Genomic DNA, 19,798 nt, shown 5'->3' with positions numbered 1-19,798 from the left:
TGTGAGCCCCCTCAAGTGACCCCCGCCTTCGTTTCTTCCCTAGTTTGATTGAATCCAATAGCTCCACCTGGCAGATTCTCTAAAGATATGGGTAAGCCAGCCAGGACCGAGAAGTCAAAATCATGGGCGAGTTGTTGGCTTGTCCTCTGCCCAGAAACAGTGCTGCCCTGGAAAGGCTGCATTTTCTTTAGTGTTTTAATCTGAGTATACACACACAACTTAGTTCCAGCTGATGAAATTGGAAACCTGTTCTCCCACTGAGGATGGCAATCACTGTTTTAGGCGCTGTGGTCCTTTCAGACAGCGAGGAACAACACTGCAGTAGCATTTAAAAACAAAGAGAAAGAGATTGCTTGAGGCGCGTGTATGCCTGTCTCCCATCTGAGTTTCAGCTTCTATCCTTTTAACTTGTTAATGGACAGCTGAGACCCCACTTCTCAGCAGGAAGAGCACAGACACCTTAAGGTTTGCTCTCCTGTATTGCTTTGCTACCTGGGAGTCTCCCCCCCTCCTTCTTTTGCAAAAGTGCCCACTAATTGTTTTCCTTTGCCATAACGTTGAAGTGTTCTTAAAATCACATTCTTCTCCCCCCACCCCCTCGAACAGGAAAATGCAGAAAGAAAAACTAACTAAAACTAAAACCCCAATCCTGTCTTATCTTTGAAAGAGAAAAGAGTTAACTTAAGTTGTAACACACACTTAAGTGTACCTGAAGTGGCTACCCAATTGTAATTAAAATACAATTAGGTGATATTGGCTGTTTTCTCTTCTGTGCCATTAGTGGTTATCATTAAAAAGACAGATAAGTAGAAAGATAGATTCTGGCCCTTTACTTACTATAATAAGGAGGCATGGAAATTGTATACCAACTCCCTCCATCTGGTCCCCTGTCCTTTCCATCCTCCCTAACTTAGAAGATAAATCTTTTATGGGACTGACATAGGCAGATCCAAATAGAAGCATTAATGGATTAACACAAAGCAAATTTAATTTGCTATATAATTTATTTTAGAATAGGATTTAAAATTGATTACAACTTTTAAAATGCCATGGCTTATTTATAATAGATACATAATTTATTGCTGGGGTGGTGGTTCAGGACCTGAGCTGATATGCACGTGGCATCTTGAAGGAAAACACAGTCCTAGACTACGTATTTTTTTATCTTAAGATTCTTAAAAAGAAACAACAACAACAACTTTAAAATGTTTTTTAACATTTCATAGAGCTGGTCGGTTTGCATCCCTGATACAAAATCTGCAGCTTCCAACCAGCAAGCCTGTAAAACCAACTTTCTAGATGTCTTTTACTTTATATTAAGTATTTTTACAAACTCAACTACATTCCTTGCCCCCTCCTTCCCCTTAAGGCATGGCTTTAGCTGCTTTGCAGCACTTCAGTTCTAAACTGAGCTGCTAGTTATCCAAATGATCTAAATGCCAGGGAAAGGCAATGGGACTGTGAAAAAAAAACCCCAAAAAACAAACCAAATAAAATCCACATAGCTGTGACATCTTTAGTTGGCTCTCAAACAGATATTATATTTAAACTATAAGCATCAGTATGCAGTAATGTTCCCCTTAACTCTTGCAGCTTTTTGTGTGTGTGGTGGTGGTGGGGACTGGTGTGGTTGGCGGAGGGGAGCAGCAACTTACAGAGCTTGTACAGAAAATGCACATTTTGAGGGGGAGGTGGCATAGTCTGCAGTACCTTGCAAAAGGAAATTTTACCTAAAAGCCAAGGAGGTAGTTACAAAGAAGAAGCATTAGTTCTGTATTTAGGATGTCATGAATATGAAAGTAAGTAACAAGCTTAAAAAAAATTAAGCTAGATAGGTCAGCGTGCCTTTGTATCTATGAAGTGAGAAGAACGTTTAAACAATTGAAGCCTTGTCTGTCTTCAGATATGTGTGGTGAATATTTTCTTTGCGTTGCTGATGCTATATAAACATAACATGCTTCTTCCTAAAGTCAAATTCTTTATTTTAATTGAAGAATAATATTGCTCAGGGCTCTACCTCTGAGTACAAACAGCTAATCTAAGAAAATCAGTTCTGGGAATCTGGAACCAATGGCTGTTTTCAAAATAAACAGACAAAATCTTCATAAAGAAGGCCAGGAGGATTATTTTTACACACAGTATATCTCCTGATTTCTCACCAAGAAAAAAACAAAAAAACAAAACAAAAAAAACACCCTTTTATGGAAAAACTAAAAGGCAAAATGACAATGCAGTCCCCTTACCATATTTCTGTTCTTTAAAAATCATTCTGATTTAAGACTCCTAACCTGTCCTGGTTAAATTTTCCAACATTAATATATCTTAGAAGGAAATCTGTATGCACTTTCTCTTTCCCTCTATTAAAAAAGAAATCTTCTAGGGCGGGACAGATGTAGGGAAAAGAAGAGTAGAACAAAGTAAAAAATAAAGGTGTAATTTAAAACTTGTATTTATAATATTTAATGAGTAGCAGGTAAACAGTATCCTCACAACAAAGAACACCAATATGCTAACCTTTGTGCTTTTGTTCAACTGAGGCAACTAAGGAAATGAATGAGGGAAAATTTGAAATCATTCGGATTTTCCAATACAGAGCCCAATATGGATGCTCAACAAAGTTGACCTAGGGAAGAATCTGGGGGAGGGGAAACACCCATTTACAGAAATTTCTTACAGATTTATGTTAGGGTAGATATTTTCCTTTTATTAGGATCAAGCCCAACTGCATTGACACCCAGGCAGAAAGGAGATGTCCAAATCTACCTGAGTTTGGAGATCACACTTGGGGCTCCTTTCAGTAGATAGAACCAGGTGATCTGAAGTTGCCCCATTCTCCCCTAGTTCCCGAGGTTCCAAGTCCCACTAAGATGGGAACCCCACAAACTAAGAAACTGCAAAGTGGAGCAGATATAAAGATGTTCTCTCCAAATGTCATTTGGTGTGAATGTGTGTGGTGGGCTTTCTGAAAATGTATTTTTAGTTCCCCTGGGGAACAAGAAAGAGTTAACTTGTTTTCTGACAGGTTTCACACTGTGGGCAGGTCTGCCAAAAAGGAGAGGAAACAGAGAACAGCCCTATGATTAATTCTATCTGTTTTTCCCATGAGCGATCACCTGCTCCAGGGGTCATGAATAGCAGGTAGCTCTCCCTCTCCAGGGCTCTGAGAGCTTCGTTTGTTTGGTGACAGCTGAATGACAAGGCCTGAAACCCGAACCCATCGCCCGGCCTGATGGGGGGATAAAAACCCTGGATGTTCCCTCAAACATTTCAGGAAATGAAAGTTGTAACGCGATCCCTCCAGCGCCCACATCTCCCCCAGCAAACACAAAAGCTCAAAGGAGCCTTCTCGGATTGAATTCGGCCTGGAGTTGATGGAGGGAAAGCGGAGCCCGACGCGGGGCGGGGGGAGGAGAAGGGAGCGGATCGGGGCCACGGCCGGCGGGCCTTCTGAGCCAGGGAAGGAGTGCAGAACTGGGAGAGAGCTGGGCGAGAGAGGCCCGGGCGCCCCTCGGGGCCGGCTTCCACGCCGCGTCCCAAGCGCCCTGCGCCTCCAGACCGCGTGGGCCGCTGCCGCCCCCACCGTTTCATCTGTCTTTAGGGTCAACCCGGATTGAGAAGGAAAACCTGCGGCCTCAAGCCCTCAGACCCCTGCGGGTAGCGCGGCCTCTGCACCGGGGCCTAGAGCGCCCCCGCGGGCCGCAAGCGGGGGCCCGGACCCCACCTTTGAGCCCACGCAGGCCTGGTGGAGGCTCTGGGCGGAGGTAAACCTTCCACCCCGATTCCGGAGGGTGCAGGGGGAGCTGCTGGAACCCTGAGGCCGGGCGGGCCGCCGCGCGGGCCTCACTCACTCCGCGCCCTCGCGCTCGGCCGCCCCCATCAGTCAGCAGAATCCATCTGCCTCCGGCCTCGCCCGCACCGGTAGTGGAAGCTCCCAGCCAGCGGCCGGGAGGTGGCGTGGAGGCGGGCGGGGGTGGTGGGAGCAAGGGGAGCTGAGAAGTTGACGTTCCGACCCCCACGCGGCCGACCGTCCTTGGGTCGTACTCTCCTGTCAATCACCGCGCCCGGTCCCTTCGCAGCCTCTAGGGTTGGTAGGAGGAAGTAAAGCCGAGGCGCCTCGAGGCGAGTTTTTCTCCTTAACCCTGACAGTTGTGACTGCTTTGTTCTCTAACAGAATTTCCTTTTTTCCGTCTTCTTGAATTCAGAAACCTTTCTCAGACAGCATTATCAGTCCCCACTTCCCTAGGGGACTAGGGAAGTGATTGTCTTTTTTCTTCTTAAACGTAGAAGCACGTTACTGACTGGGAAGCAGAATAATGCATTGTCACAGATCCATCACTTGCACACACTTGCAACTTGTGTGACTTTGGGCAAGTTACCTAACTTCGCCGAGGCTCATCAGGGAAAATAGGAACCATGATACACTGCAGGGGTACCATGAAGCTTAAATGAGCTGAAGTATTCAACATAAAGTGCTTGGCGGAAAAGACAATGAATAGTAGCTATAATTATAACATGCTTGGAGACTCCTTAGACTTTCAGAAAGCTGCTTAGGAAAATTCCCATGATGCTAGAGTTTCCAATGAGGGCAGATTATGACCATTTCCTCGTTTTGTCTGAAACACTGAAAGAATCACAAATTATTTTAATAGAGACCTAAGGTCTGGCTAGCCTTTGGGAGTAGCCAAAGCTGAATCTTATTTCTTGAAGCTCTGAGTCTAGAATCTAGAAGTTTAACTTCAGAATTTAATTCTGGAATGATATTTAAATTTACAATGCTTGGAATTTGTCATCTCTATTGTTCTTCATGATTCAAACACTTGTGTAGATGCCATCATATATGGTAGAGTTCCACTGATGAAAAATAAAACCCACTTAAATATGCCTGAAAATGACAAATTACTTAGAAGGGAACTAAAGCATTCATCTGAGTAGAGAATTTAAGGCCCCACCTAAACATGTCAGCATAAGTGTAGAATAAGAAAGTACTTTGAAGATTTAATGCCTTGCTGATGTTAACACAGTGCTGGATATAATAGCACCTGATAAATATTATTTGAGTAAATGAATGGGCTGCTGAAATGACAGAGAGTCTTTATATAGAACACAATTCCCAGAGTTGGAATTTTGCAGGACCCTCTTGGGTACGTTTCTTCTCTTGTGACACTCTAATGATCACCGGGGATGAATAGTTCATTTTGACATGCTGCACATCTTTCTGTGATTTCAAGGACTTTCTCATTCAGGTACTATTGAAAGCTAAGTGCATAGCTGAAATTTGCATGGGTCAATGAGGGGGGCGGAGAGGGAGAGACAGAGGAAGAATATGAGAGAGAGAGTTATGAGAGAGAGAGAGAGAATATGAGAGAGAACCTCTGGGATTATGTTGAGACTTTTTCCCCCTAGACTGACTCAGTGGTAGAACCAGAGACCCAGAACTACTGATGGGAGGAGCAGCCCCAGCAAAGGTAAATATAAAACCTAGAGAGTAGGTGGAGCATGCATGTGGTAGTGCCTTTAAGGATGGATCCTCATGCACTGCAATCCCTTCACAATGATTTCGTTGTCATTACTGAAAGAAGCATTTTTGTATTCAGTTCTTTAACTCTGTATTTTTCTCCAGCATCTTCATTTTCTTCAAAAGTATCCTAATCAACTAAAAACTGTACATATTTAAGTTTTTAGTTTGGGGAAGTTGATCAATTTGTAGTTAATCACCACCATACATGCTCAGGATGAGTTCACCGCTTTTTCTGTCAAAAAACGTTGTATTACACTCACTAATTCCTTGAGGTAGAGATAGAGGGCACAGATGCATGTTGAGAAAATTTTCAAAAAGCTCTGTTATATACATATACTCTGTTTTACGCCTGCAGGATTGTGTAGTCCCACATAAGTATTTATTTTTGGAAAATACACGATATAATATTACTTTTATTTGCAAAGTAGAGATCTGAATGTAAGCAGTACACATACAGAAATGGAGAGAAAAAGTGGGAGTTGAAGCCCATCACTTTTAAGAATGTATCCTATAATCAGAGAAGTATTTGTTAGGAACTATGACTATATTGCTGCTAAATCATTTGCATGTTGTGAAATGATTTGCAGAGTGTCAGGACCAGGAGTTCTCAGAATTATGCTTTCTGTCACTGCTTTTAACATGACCAAAATAAATATGTAGTGTTTTTCTTTCTAAATTGTTCCAGCATCCACATGTTTAGAAACACAAAAATATGTCCATGTGCTCACTCAAACAATAAAAAGAAATAAGAAAGAGCATTTTATACTGAGGAATAAGTTAGTTCAAATTAGATTAAACTTTGCAGAGGGTGCTTCAAGGAGGTTTGGGTAGATTCCAAGCTTTAACATATCATTCAAGAAATGAAAGGCCTCAGGGCATTCTGAAAGGCATGTCCGCTTTAAATCAGCTTTAGTTCATTTCAAATAAAAAAGTATATGACTGACCTTGGAGGCTGGATAAAGAGTGGAGTCTTATTTCTACTCTGTAGATGTATCACAGTGAAATAAAATAAATGTGGAAATCCAGGCCCCCTCAGTGTTAGAATTTCTCTAAAGGATTTATATGTAAGTGGTGAGGCAGTAGTTCCTGTTCAATCACTTAATCTCCGCGAAACTGAAAGACTTATTTGTCAATATGCTGAGAAGTATAGTAACTTTCTTTCCACTGGAAATTAGTTATAGATAAAATGAATTAGCCTTCATGGAGTGCTTAGAAGATAACATACTAGATGTTTTCAGTATATTTCATGATGCATGACATTTTATGATTTTAATTATAGGTCGATTTCAGAGAGCTAATTGGTCTTCAACAATTGAAAGTATTTTTTCCCTTTTAAAAAAATTTTATTTATTTATTTTTGGCTGCGTTGGGTCTTCATTTCTGCGTGCAGGCTTTCTCTAGTTGTGGCGAGCGGGGGCTACACTTCGTTACGGTGTGCGGGCTTCTCATTGCAGTGGCTTCTCTTGTTGTGGAGCGCGAGCTCTAGGCGTATGGGCTTCAGTAACTGTGGCACGTGGGCTCAGTAGTTGTGGCTCACGGGCTCTAGAGCGCAGGCTCAGTAGTTGTGGCACACGGGCTTAGCTGCTCCGCGGCATGTGGGATCTTCCTGGGCCAGGGCTCGAACCCATGTCTCCTGCATTGGTAGGCGGATTCTTAACCACTGCGCCGCCAGGGAAGTCCCTTTTCCCTTTTGATTAAGGCAAAACAATGGAAAAATAAGCCAATTTCTTACAAAATTTAAAGATTTCAACATTAGTTAGCTGAGCTAAACAGGGAATGAAGTGAAGTACAAGGTTTATTTTTTGAAGTTCAAGTTTTTAGCATTATATGGTGGCAAATGTACTGTAAAAACATGCACATGACAAATGCTATAATTTGTCACACACCATCCCTCCCCCTTTTTAAATGTAGATCACATATGACTTTGGGATAATGAAGACTTGAATTTAAATAACTATCTGAAATAGATGGATAAAATATAGTAAAATAGAAGTACCAAATTTTGTGAAGATATGAACAAAACTCACAAACAAGACTCAAGATCGATTCTAATCCTTCATTAAGTACACTTCTTATGAACAGCACAAATGATTAAGAAAGACCTATTTTCTTTGCTGGTGCTCTCAGCCACACCTCCCTTGAGAAGTGTACGAAAGGAAGAATGGTAATGAGGGTTAGGAGCGTCAAATACTGCTAGCCAGTGGGTGCACTGTGGATTGTATTACCTGCAGGAGTGGAGGCAAAAATACCCATAAAATAGCCTTTCAGATTCAGTTTGTCTCAAGTTACATTGTGAAATGCAGTGGTTTGGTATAGTTGTATACCTGTTGGCTCTCAAGAATTAAACAGAGTTGGGGAAGGCCGACCTTGTGCAGAAGGACATGCAGGTGGTACCAGAGGTATTGGGGTTTGTGGTTTCCTATGGGAAATTCTTTTGGTGATTTCATACCCTCCTGGGTAGAGTGGGTAAGAGGCAGAAGGTCCAGAACCTGATCTACAGCTCCTTCTTGGTTCACAGGCCAGTCTATATTGTGAAGACTAGTTTCATACAAACTATTATTTGTAATTCCGGCATTGGCTCTGTTTGACTGAGGACACTAATTAGTTAAAAACTGAAATTATATCTTTCATCCATTAAGAAAAGAGAGTTCTAACGTACCATATTTCTTAGCTGAGAAATAAAACCTTAAGTCCTGATCACATAATTCACGTTAATATTCTTTAGTTCTCTTGGAAGTGATATCAACAATCCTGGTATCCTGGCTGAAATTCAGGTTTAGGACCTCCCCTATGCTTGTTTATGTTCCAGCCATAACTAGAAGTGGTATTTATGTATTCTTCACTTCCTGATCTAGACTTTAGTGTGGTATTTTTTTGTGAGTAGTTGTTAAGCTGATGACCAAGGAAGATTTTCTGTTTAGACATATTTTAATTGATTTAACCTCTTAAGGCTGAACAAAAATTATAATATCTATAAATACTTATTATGGGGAAAATTTCTAAATTTTTGATAAATTATTGAGACTATGACACTAATGACTATATGTATACAGTATCTATTTGGGCTACCAGATTGGTACATTTTTTTAGTAAGAAAAATATCATTTATTGGGTTTTATAGAAATCAGTGGATTATTAGGATGAATGAAGTACCACCTCAGACAGAGTGCATTCATGGCTCAGCTCATGTCAAAAAAGGTCTTATATTGGATCAGCTATTTAGAGACAATAAACAAGACCAGCAGTAAATTTCTAATGTCTCTGTTTTTTCGTAACGTATGGGAATATTTATTTTCTCAACAATTTGACTTACCTAGTTGTTTTCTTAAAACCTGTATCCTTCTTTTCCTTATGTCTTCCTCTTTCACACATTCTCATAACCATTCCAGGTAGATTTGATGCAGTTGCCTTTACAAATGGAAGTAAACACTATCTTTATTGAATGATTGATTCATTCATCAAAAGTGGGTAATTAATTAAGACTAGTGGGAGGAGATATTAGAGTTGGTAATGAAGATGGATTAAGAGGGATAAGGGAAAATATTTTTCTCTTTTCCTCATAACCTTGTGCTTCAAATTAGCCAAAGATTTGAAAGAGGAAAAATGTAATACTAGAAGGGATTAGATGATTGAGTGAACTTTTCTGTGCTTGTGCTGCCTTGTCGAGCCAATTGCTTTGCGTGTAGGAAGCAGACATGTCAACACAGTGATCTCTGCTAAAATTCTAGCCCCTTTGCTTTCACCAGAAATGAATCCAAATATTTAGATATGCTCTCAAGTGTTACAGTTAAATTACACATTTTGCCTAGAGTGAAAAAGTGAAATTGTGGCCATGTATGTACAAGCGATGATAATAAAAGTAAGGCTTACATAATTCCAAAGGACACATGCACCCCAGTGTTCATTGCAGCACTATTTACGATAGCCAGGACATGGAAGCAACCTAAATGTCCATCCACAGAGGAATGGATAAAGAAGATGTGGTACATACATACGATGGAATGTTACTCAGCCATAAGAGGGAACGAAATTGTGCCATTTGCAGAGATGTTGATGGACCTAGAGACTGTCGTACAGAGTGAAGTAAGCCAGAAAAAGAAAAACAAATATTGTATATTAACGCATATATGTGGAATCTAGGAAAATGGTACAGGCGAACCTACTTGCAAAGCAGAAATAGAGACACGGACTTAGAGAACAAACATATGGACACCAAGGGGGGAAGGTGGGAGGGGATGAATTGGGAGATTGGGATTGACATATATACACTACTATGTATAAAATAGATAACTAATGAGAACCTGCTGTATAGCACAGGGAACTCTACTCAATGCTCTGTGGTGACCTAAATGGGAAGGAAGTCCAAAAAGGAGGGGATATGTATATATGTATGACTGATTCACTTTGCTGTACAGCAGAAACTGACACAACACTGTAAAGCAACTATACTCCAAAAAAAAAAAAAAAGTAAGGTTTAAAACAATAAGTATCTTATGAAATTTTAAACTCATTACTGTCTTTGTTGATGATGGATGCATGGGAAAGGGGTGGTAGAATGTACCTTTAGCTCTCATTGGAACGTTTTTCCACCTTGAGAATTTGGCAATAGTTAGAAAACCCCCATCGAGAAAGGCCTCTCCCCTCCTGGTGGTATGATTTAAAGTGGCTGTCTCAGAAAGAATCTGCCCATGGCTACTAGCTAATTCATAGAATTGAGGTCACATTTATTTGAAAGAGTTGACCAGTTAAATATAAAGAAAACTCTCCTTTCTAACAATGAGCAGAGAATTATGGTTAAAAATGTTATTCATGAGCAATCCACAAAATGGTTCTTGGGTCAAAGGTAGCATTAACAGTGGGGATTTGGCTACAGACTCTAGATGCAGCCCTGTGTGGGATAGCCTTATCTCCCTGCCCTATCTCTCCCGGTAAGACTGTGCTAGTGGAAACTGCAAACTGTTCAGGTAGCTAAACGACTGCCCTCGAGACAGATTGTCCCTGAGAAATGGGAAGCATAATCACACAGAAAAGCATCATGGTAACATCACATATGTTATAATGAAAGTACAGATTGGTTTCATTGAGTTGCATATCATATATATTATCACTCATGTTTGGGGAGGATAAATATTTTTACTGTAAAAATTTAAAAAAGGATCTTTGTCTTTAGAATATGACTCCAGACCTTAGCTAGGCATGGTTTTCATTAAAAAAACCCCAAACAAAAATGCTGCCAGAGCACCCCAGGAAGGTGTTAACCATAGTAAATATTCATAAGGTAATGAGAGAAAGATTTTTATCTGACTAGATTTGGTGAACTTATTGGTGTTTAACGGTGTATTAAACCAGGAAAAACAAATCTAATATAAACAGTGCTAGCTTTTTGGAACAATTGTAGTTGTTTTGGTTAACAAGTATAAGCATGGGTATGAGCTTTTGTTACACCTTTGAAACCGGATTCTTCCAAGTGCCTAAGGTTGTGCCTACACGAACCTAGCATCATGATTGTATAAAAAAACGACTACCTCAAACCCAGTGAAACTGACCATTTGGCAACTCAGAAGCCATAATACCTATTGGACTGAATGCTCCAATCTTCTAAATAGTTGGTAAATTTAAATTAGGCAGGCAGTTTCATCACCCTCTTCCCCTACCCCTTAGTAAACTATAGGTCTTTTAAGGTACAATAATGCTTTTAGGCTGCCAGGGTTCCATTTCTATATTTTTATATTTAAAATTTTCTTTCTATATTTTAAATCAGAACCACATTTTCATCAGAGATCTGCCAAGGAGTATGCCAGCAGCCTGAAAACCTTACTGTGTCCAACATGCTGGCAAAGTCAATTTATTGAGAGTGTAACTTGTACACAATAAATAATTTCCTTTATTGCAATTGTCTAATCTATTGTTTGCCATCTTGTTAAGAGTTCAGTGTGGCTAGGAAAAATATTTGAGGTTCTAGATTATTCATGAGAACAGGCTGTTACTTACTGAATAATTGTTGTTTTCAGGGCTCTTGGCAGAAGTATTTAAAGGTTTATTGTCACCTTTGATGTCCACTCCAAACATCTTAATATTTATCTTTTAAAAAAGAATTTCTGGCATTGTTTCTAGAAATAGTAGTTATGCTGTCAATAAACCCCTTCTAGTCTTATTTAGCTTGAGTTCAGCACATTAATTCAACATCAAAGGGCCTAGGGCTGGGGCTGAAATCCCAATAATATCTCATGAATTCTCAAATCGTCCACCCCTCAGATGGGATCAGCAGGCAATGATTTGGGGACCTTGTTTTGGTCAACTTTAGAAGATGGCATTATAATTCCTTTTTGTTTCTTCTTCCCCTCAACAAGAAAACCTTGACCCCAGTGGTTTATGAACAATCTAGAAGTTTTCTCTGCTGAGTATTCAATACTTGTCTCTGGAGTGCTCTCAGATAGTCAGATGTTGTCCTGATTTTAGAGGCTGACTGTTCTTTGTTTAAGGTTCAGGTAAGAAATTTATAAGACGACCCCATCTACATGCAGGACCTGAGGAGAGTCTCATCAGGCTATATTTTCCCAAAGTCTTATTCTTGTTCTGCTCCTGTTTTCTACTGAATCTAATTTCCTGTTGTGTTCTTTCTTTTCTCCTTCATGATGCTGTCTAAGTTTTAGAGCATGAATAGTATATGAGGGAAGATAAATAGAGGAAGAAGATGGATATCTATCATATGAGAGGGTGTGTTTTATTTATCTTGGTATGACCAGAGCCCAGCTTAGTGCCAGGCACCTAGAGGGTGCTTAGTAGGTGCTTTTTGAATGGACGAAAGAACGATATTCAGGAACATTAGGGACAGTGAGTTATAGGAACATTTCTTCTTTTATTGAGTATAGCACAAGAGGGAATATATAGGCTATGCTCAGGGAAATTGAGGTGAGACTGTAGGGAAAACCATGTGACTCTAAGGCATTTGGGACCTAAGGACTTTTTACCTGGAAAATTTGGAAGTCCCTGTATTGGGAGAAATTAAAGAATGGGAGATGGTTATTTTTGGAAAATGGTCTTGCTTAGAAAGTCAAAGGTCTTAATGAACGTTTCTCTATTGGTGTCTCACAGGTGTGGTCTGTAGACCACCCGCATCAAAATCCACGGGTGTGCTTACTTGCATCTTAAATAAATACCACAAGTGATTCTCCCACAAACTAAAATTTGAGAATAATTGTTGCAATTAATATTTCCACTATATAGCCCAGGCCATCATCGTCTCTTACATGGATTCCTGCAATAGCCCACACGTTCTCCCCACTGCTTACTCCCTCTCTCCAGTGTGTTCTCCAAAGAGCAACAGCCAGAATGAGCTTTGGATCATGTCACTTCTCGGCTTTGAGTCCTTCAACAACTTCCCATTATACTTAGAATTAAGTCTAAACTTCTTACTGTAGCCTAGAAGGCCCTGTGTGATCTTTTTTTTGCTAATCTTATCTCATTTCACGCTCCCCTTCAGTCACCATACTGAATTAGTTAGAGCAGGTAGAGTGATGAGCACTGTATAAATGTTAGCAGTCACAAAACAAACAGAAAACCAACCTGCCCTTGTTATTGGAACCCTAAAAACATGCCCACCGATGTGGCTTTTGAAGGTGTAGCCCATACAGATGCCGAGGGAAGTGAGACTTGGGTCAGCTGCCTCTTCCTCAGCAGCCTGAAGCTCAGCTCAGTTCCAACCCTCGGGTACCACAGCATCGCTAAACACCGGCCAGCTGCACACGAACTGCTGGGGTGAACAAACAGGACAGGGGAAACCAGGCTGTCCCACAGGAAACTATTTATAGCCAAGTGTTCCTTCACCTCCAATGTACCATCTAACAGTTTGGTTGGCTCAGCTTTGGGGAAACAGTGTCCTTGTCAAAACACTCGTCAAAAGTATCCCAAATCTGTAGAGATAATTGATGAGGAGACCCAGTAAGGATTGATGGAAACTTCTTCTGCCAGGCTTCAGTCCTATGAGCCTATGAACCATACTTCAGTCCTATGAGCTTTTAGTGTCTCAAACAAGCCAAGTCATTCCCTCTTCAAAGACTTTACAGATACTATTTCCTCTGACCATTAAGATTGCCCCTCTTCTGCCTAATCCTTCCTGTTGCTTGAGTGTTACCTTCTCAGAGAGGCCTTGTCTCTAAGGCCTAAGTATGGCAGCACAGAGTTAAGGTGTGTATGGCTGCAAATATCAGAAGACCACAACCCAAACTGGCTAAAACAGGAGGGCAGGCTCCAGGCACAGTCTCCAGGAGCCTGCTTACACCGTGCCTTCCGGCCAGATCGTCTTCTGTGTGCTGATGTCATCCCTACTTCTGTGTGATGATCATCCCTAGGTTGGTTGCAAGGTGGTTGCAGCAGTGCCAGACATCTCATCTCGTCAAAGCTGCGTCCAGAGGGACAAGAGGAACTTTCTCTTCCTGGAGCTCTCAGGAGGGAGGGAGCTTTTTTTAGAAGCCCCTTTCCCCCAAAGTTTTTTCTTTTCTTTTTCTTTCTTTTGTTTTTTTTGGCTGCGCCACACAGCATACAAAATCTTACTTCCCCAACCAGGGATTGAACCCGTGCCCCCTGCAGTGGGAGCAGAGAGCCTTAACCCCTGGACCTCCAGGGAAGTCTCCAAAAGATTTTTCTTTGTCTCATTGGCCAGAATTGGGTCATAAGCTAATTTATAAACCAGTCAATGGTTGGGGGGAGTAGGGTTTATTGTGATCAGCCTTGAACAGCGATTCCTATTCTATTTTGTACCAAGTACACCTTGAATACTCGGAAAACTGTGTGTCTAGATTGTTTATAAACGACTGGGGTCAAGGTGTTCAAGAAATGATAGCTTAAAACACAGACATATACAGAAGTCTTGGGAATACAAAACCCAAAATAATATCATTTAAATCAATTCATTTTATCTTGATAAATTAGGAATGGGGTTTCTGTGCACTATATTAATATACTGCTGCAAAACAATTTCACATATGAATTCCAAGGCAGTTAGAAAAATGTCAAATGAGTGAAACTAATTGCTGGATGGACTAGAACTTATCAAGAAATATTCAAAATCATGCCAAACTTATGAAAGTTACTAGTCAGAGAACTTGTTCCCTAATGCCATAGTTCAGCACCACCATTCACTGTGATTAATGTGCCTGGACTGTAGCTCACTCTAAGTCATGTTGCTGATGCTGGGTAAGTCAGGATCAGGACTTAGCTCTGCATTCTATAATATGCTCACCTTGGCTCAGTGCTGGGTGGTTCTTACTTGCACCAGGCATGGTTCTTCATTAAATTCTAGTTCCTTACCCACCTCCCTTGAAAAGGATGTAATTTTATGACCATTAAGGTATCATATTTTGGGGACTTCCCTGGTGGTCCAGTGGTTAAGACTGTGTTTCCAATGCAGGGGGCACAGGTTTGATCCCTGGTCAGGAAACTAAGATCCCACATGCTGTGCGGCCAAAATAAAAAGATATCATGTTTTGGTCAAAAAGATAAAAGGTCTTCTCGACACACAAGATGGGTGGGGGGAGGAGAGGCATTTGCTCTGCCCATGTGTGTGATTGTGTCTGGAAGGAGAAACTTAAAGAGATGGCTGTTTTCTGATGACCGTTCTCGTATGTTCTCTCCATGAATAAGAGTACCTTCTATTTTTCTGGAAGTGCTCTTTTATTCTCAGAACTACCCTGGGTTAGTTGTTTGGAGGCATTCTCCTAGAGGCCAAGCACCCAAGTTTTGGAGTCAGGCAGACCAGAATTCAAATTTTTGACTCTGCCATTTTCTGTCTGTGTGACCCTGAGCAAATAACTTAATAATAATAGTAAGTTGTAAGAGTAGTCGTATCAGTAGTAGTAGTAGAGCAGCAGCAGCTGTAGCAGTAGTAGTAAAAGTAGTTACATGCTTAGGTCTTACTAGGCTAAATGCTTTGTGTTGACTCTAATTTTCACAACCCTAAGAAATAGTTTATACTTTTATTCTCACTTTACAAATGAGGAGGTGAGGCTAAAATAGGTTATGTAACTTGCCTCTAAGCTTCATTTTCCTTTCCTACAAAGTGGAGATAATTGTGCTACCTGCCTCATGGAGTTGTTGTAAAGATTAAATTACTGTGTGTTGCAGGTTTTTCAGTGCATGACATATAATAAATGCTCAGTAAGTGGCAGTGTTAGCTAGTGTTAGTATACCTGATCTTATACAGCCAATGAAACCTTATTGTACTTCTATTCACTTTGCTAAGATAATAGAGTAATTGATTTCGCTTGTTCAGGAAGAGGTGATATGGATTAATAATAATTAGTACGTGTGACTCAAGGGTAGATAAATTCTAAGCATAGTCTATGATCATGATGATTCCATCCCTTTTGCAAAACAATTTCTGGGCCTTTATGTACATGATTTGGCAACTGAAGCCACTGTTGTCATATTAAGAGAATCTTTAGCAAGGAATGTCTTTTTTAAAAAAATTATTTTTAGCTGTGTTGGGTCTTCATTGCTGCGTGTGGGCTTTCTCTAGTTGCGTCGAGCAGGGGGCTACTCTTTGTTGCAGTGCGCATGCTTTTCATCTTGGTGGCTTCTCTTGTTGCCAAGCATGGGCTCTAGGTGCGCGGGCTTCAGTAGTTGTGACACGCGGGCTCAGCAATTGTGGCTCGCGGGCTTTAGAGCGCAGGCTCAGTAGTTGTGGTGCACAGGCTTAGTTGCTCTGTGGCATGTGGTATCTTCCTGGACCAGGGCTCAAACCCGTGTCCCCTGCATTGGCAAGCAGATTCTTAACCACTGCGCCACCAGGGAAGCCCAGGAATGTCTTTTTGTCTTTTATTTTTCTCGTCTCAACTCACTCTTATTCAAAATGGCTTTGGCTCGATTTTTTTTTTTTTTTTTTTTTTTTTTGCAGTACGCGGGCCTCTCACTGTTGTGGCCTCTCCCGTTGCGGAGCACAGGCTCCAGACGCGCAGGCTCAGCGGCCATGGCTCACGGGCCCAGCCGCTACGCGGCATGTGGGATCTTCCCCGACCGGGGCACGAACCCGTGTCCCCTGCATCGGCAGGCGGACTCTCAACCACTGCGCCACCAGGGAAGCCCTGGCTCGATTTTTAATATTCAAAGTGATATGTGGCTCCTTAATCCTATTCCAAATATTGGCAAATCAGGAAAGGGTCATTAGAGATGTCTTAGGCCAAATTATTATAGACTGGGTGGTTTAAACAACAAGCAATTATTTCTCACAGTTCTGGAAGTTGGAAGTTGGAGAACAGGGTGCCAACATGCTTGGGTTCTTGGTGAGTGCTCCTTCTTGGTTTAAAGAGGGCTGTCTTCTTGCTATGTCCTTGCACGGCACAAAGAGCAGAGTTAGCTTTCTGGCCTCTTCTTATAAGGGCCCTAACCCAATTCATAAGAGCTCTACTCTCATGATCTAATTCCCCCCAAAGCCCTCACCACCAAATATTGTCACATTGGGGGATTAGATTTCAACATATAAATATTGGGGGACACAAACACTCAGCCCATAACATCTACGAAGCTGTATTTTCAGTATGGAATTTCTCTATTCTTGGATTACTTTATTAAAAATTAACATAAATCGACTGGCTACTATGTCCAATGTCAAAACTTCATTTAAGAAGACACTAGGAATGAGATTTACCGTCTTCTACTAAGAAGGCATCTGTCTACTATTTACTGAGCTGTAAGAACAAGTTTTTTGTGTGTGAACGAAGATTTCCCTGGCCAACAGGGAAGCTCCCGGTAGCCTTGGATGTGAGTGCCACCTGCTGGATGTTGTGCACAAACGTTTTCCTGTAGTTCAGCCCACGAATAGGGGAGTTATTTGCAGTTCTTTATGGGAAAGTGCCCAAGTAACACCCCTTTGATTTTAGGTGACAAGGACAGCTGTAATGTCTAATGAGTAATGTGATCTTTGGCTAAGCGTGCAGATTTATAAGAAAAACATTCAGGAAACGAACTCAATTCAAAAATATTCCACTGAGCTATTGTTTGTAAGCTTGCCAGTGCCAAGAATCTAGTAAATAGTTCTCTGTTTATATTATGAGCTCATGAGTTTTATATGTTGGTGACATAGGCAGTTGGTGGGTGGCTTTTACCTTAAGGAGCCTGTACCTATATCTTGCAGCAGAGTAGGAAATTAGGAACCTGTTGGCTGTGATCATGTGTTGGCTTCAATGCCAAATATGTAATCTCATCCTAGAATTTTGGTTTTGGAGCCATAGCCCCTGTTTGGGGTTTAGTAGAGAAGCATCCCTTTGCATTGATTTACGCTAATGGGCTCTGTGAAATAACTTCACCTGTGACTTATGGGGCAGTTCTGTAGGTTGGATCTCACAGGAGCTTTGGGACAACCTGTAATTTCCATTGAGGGCAAGAAGGTGGAAATGACTCTTTAGGGGAAATAAATACATATATTCATTCTATTAAGAGCTTCATGACATTTCTGTCAGATGGGTCGTTTGGAAGGACATGAAAATACGCATAGCATTGTTTGTGTACTAGCTACTTGGGAGAGGTGGCGGGATGGGGGCCCTAGGAAAGGGACAATCATTGTAACCTTTTCCTTGGGTCATTTTTAAAAATCACTTTTTGCAGAAACTTTAAAGTTCTAGGAGTTGGTCTCCAGGTTACCACTGACCCAGGATTGTCTGTAGTATATTCTTGACATCATGAGACCAGTTTTCTGCTTTCAGGATTTTACAGAAACTGGTGGCATGTATTTCTCCTGCCCTGGTTCTTTTTTCCTATCACTGGAAAACATCATGCATAATTCGCAAAGGAGTCTGTTGGGCTAAAGCAAAAATTCTCTTTCTTTGTTTCAAAGTTGGTTAATGGGTTTTTGTGGCTAAATTTCTAAATCTACAAAATAGGATTCAGATTTGGAAAGGGCTCAAGGCAGATAGAGCTTTCTGTTTTATTTCTGGTTATGTTCATTTCAGGACCCTGATAACACAGGGATGTTGCAGTTCACTATTTTATGGGGAAATGATGGATGGTTGATTAGATTTCTCCAAAGATTTCTAGTTGACAAGAATCTATACTATGGATGTTAACTAGACTTACTGTGGTGATCATTATGCAATGTATACAAATATAGAATCATTAGTTGTACAACCAAAGCTAATATAATGTTATATGCCAATTATACTTCAATAAAAAAGGACCTATATTGTATGAGATCACATGACATTTGGCACTCTTGTCTGTACCTACATCAATGCCAAGAAGGAATACGGAATGGAGATGTTAGTTCTTACACCTGCAGTGGCACAATCAGATCATGAGACTGAGGTATTCTGTCCTAGCTAATGACTGCACGTTCAGATTGTTGGCTTCTCTCTACATGTGTGTCCTGATTTGACCTAGATTTGCGGGCTGGAAAACATGGAGCTACTCTTCACTGGGGGAAAATCCCCACTTATTATTTGCCCCTTGGATCTCTCAGGGTGCTATGCTGGTTCTACGTTTCTTGCACTTCTAGTCTGGGGCAACATTTGTCAGTTCTTGGGTTTCCTTCCTCCAGCTCCTCTACCCCATAGTATGCAACTCCCAGCAGTTTTTTTTTTTTTTTTTTTTTTTTGCTGTACGCGGGCCTCTCACTGTGTGGCCTCTCCCGTTGCGGAGCACAGGCTCCGCACGCGCAGGCTCAGCGGCCATGGCTCACGGGCCAAGCCGCTCCGTGGCATGTGGGATCTTCCCAGACCAGAGCACGAACCCGTGTCCCCTGCATCGGCAGGCGGACTCTCAACCACTGCGCCACCAGGGAAGCCCTCCCAGCAGTTTTTTTAAACTGAGACTTTCAAATTATTTGAGTTGCTGTTATAGTTGGTTTAACAGTAGTGTCATATAGATTTGGGCTATATTCATAGAATGGCCTTGATTTTACACTGAATGGATTTTTAGTTCTATTCTCTGATTTTTCATCATTGGAGTCTCATAAAATGTTGCTATGCAAAAATTTGGTCCTGAGCCTATGTGGAACATAAGAGATATTACAGAGTTACATAGTCATATGCTATAGAAGCCATCAGGTTTTGCAAAAAGAGTTTGAAACAAGACAGGAATGGAAGTCCAAATCGCAGTGGGTTTCATCACAAAGTTTTGTGGTAAAACCAAGATGAAGCCACAAGCTTCACTGTTGGGCAGACCAGCATTGGAAGAACGATCGATTTAAGGTTAGCCAAGGTCAGGCGGAAGCTTGGCTTTTTCTATTCACATGTTCGAACCCCAGACCTACTGAGTTTTGTATGGTTTGAGGTTTCGAAACAGAAAGCA

This window comes from Globicephala melas, chromosome 2, assembly GCF_963455315.2.
Source record: "Globicephala melas chromosome 2, mGloMel1.2, whole genome shotgun sequence".
Lineage (NCBI taxonomy): Eukaryota > Metazoa > Chordata > Mammalia > Artiodactyla > Delphinidae > Globicephala > Globicephala melas.
The sequence above is the reverse complement of the archived record's forward strand: the minus strand, read 5'-3'. Positions refer to the sequence as shown.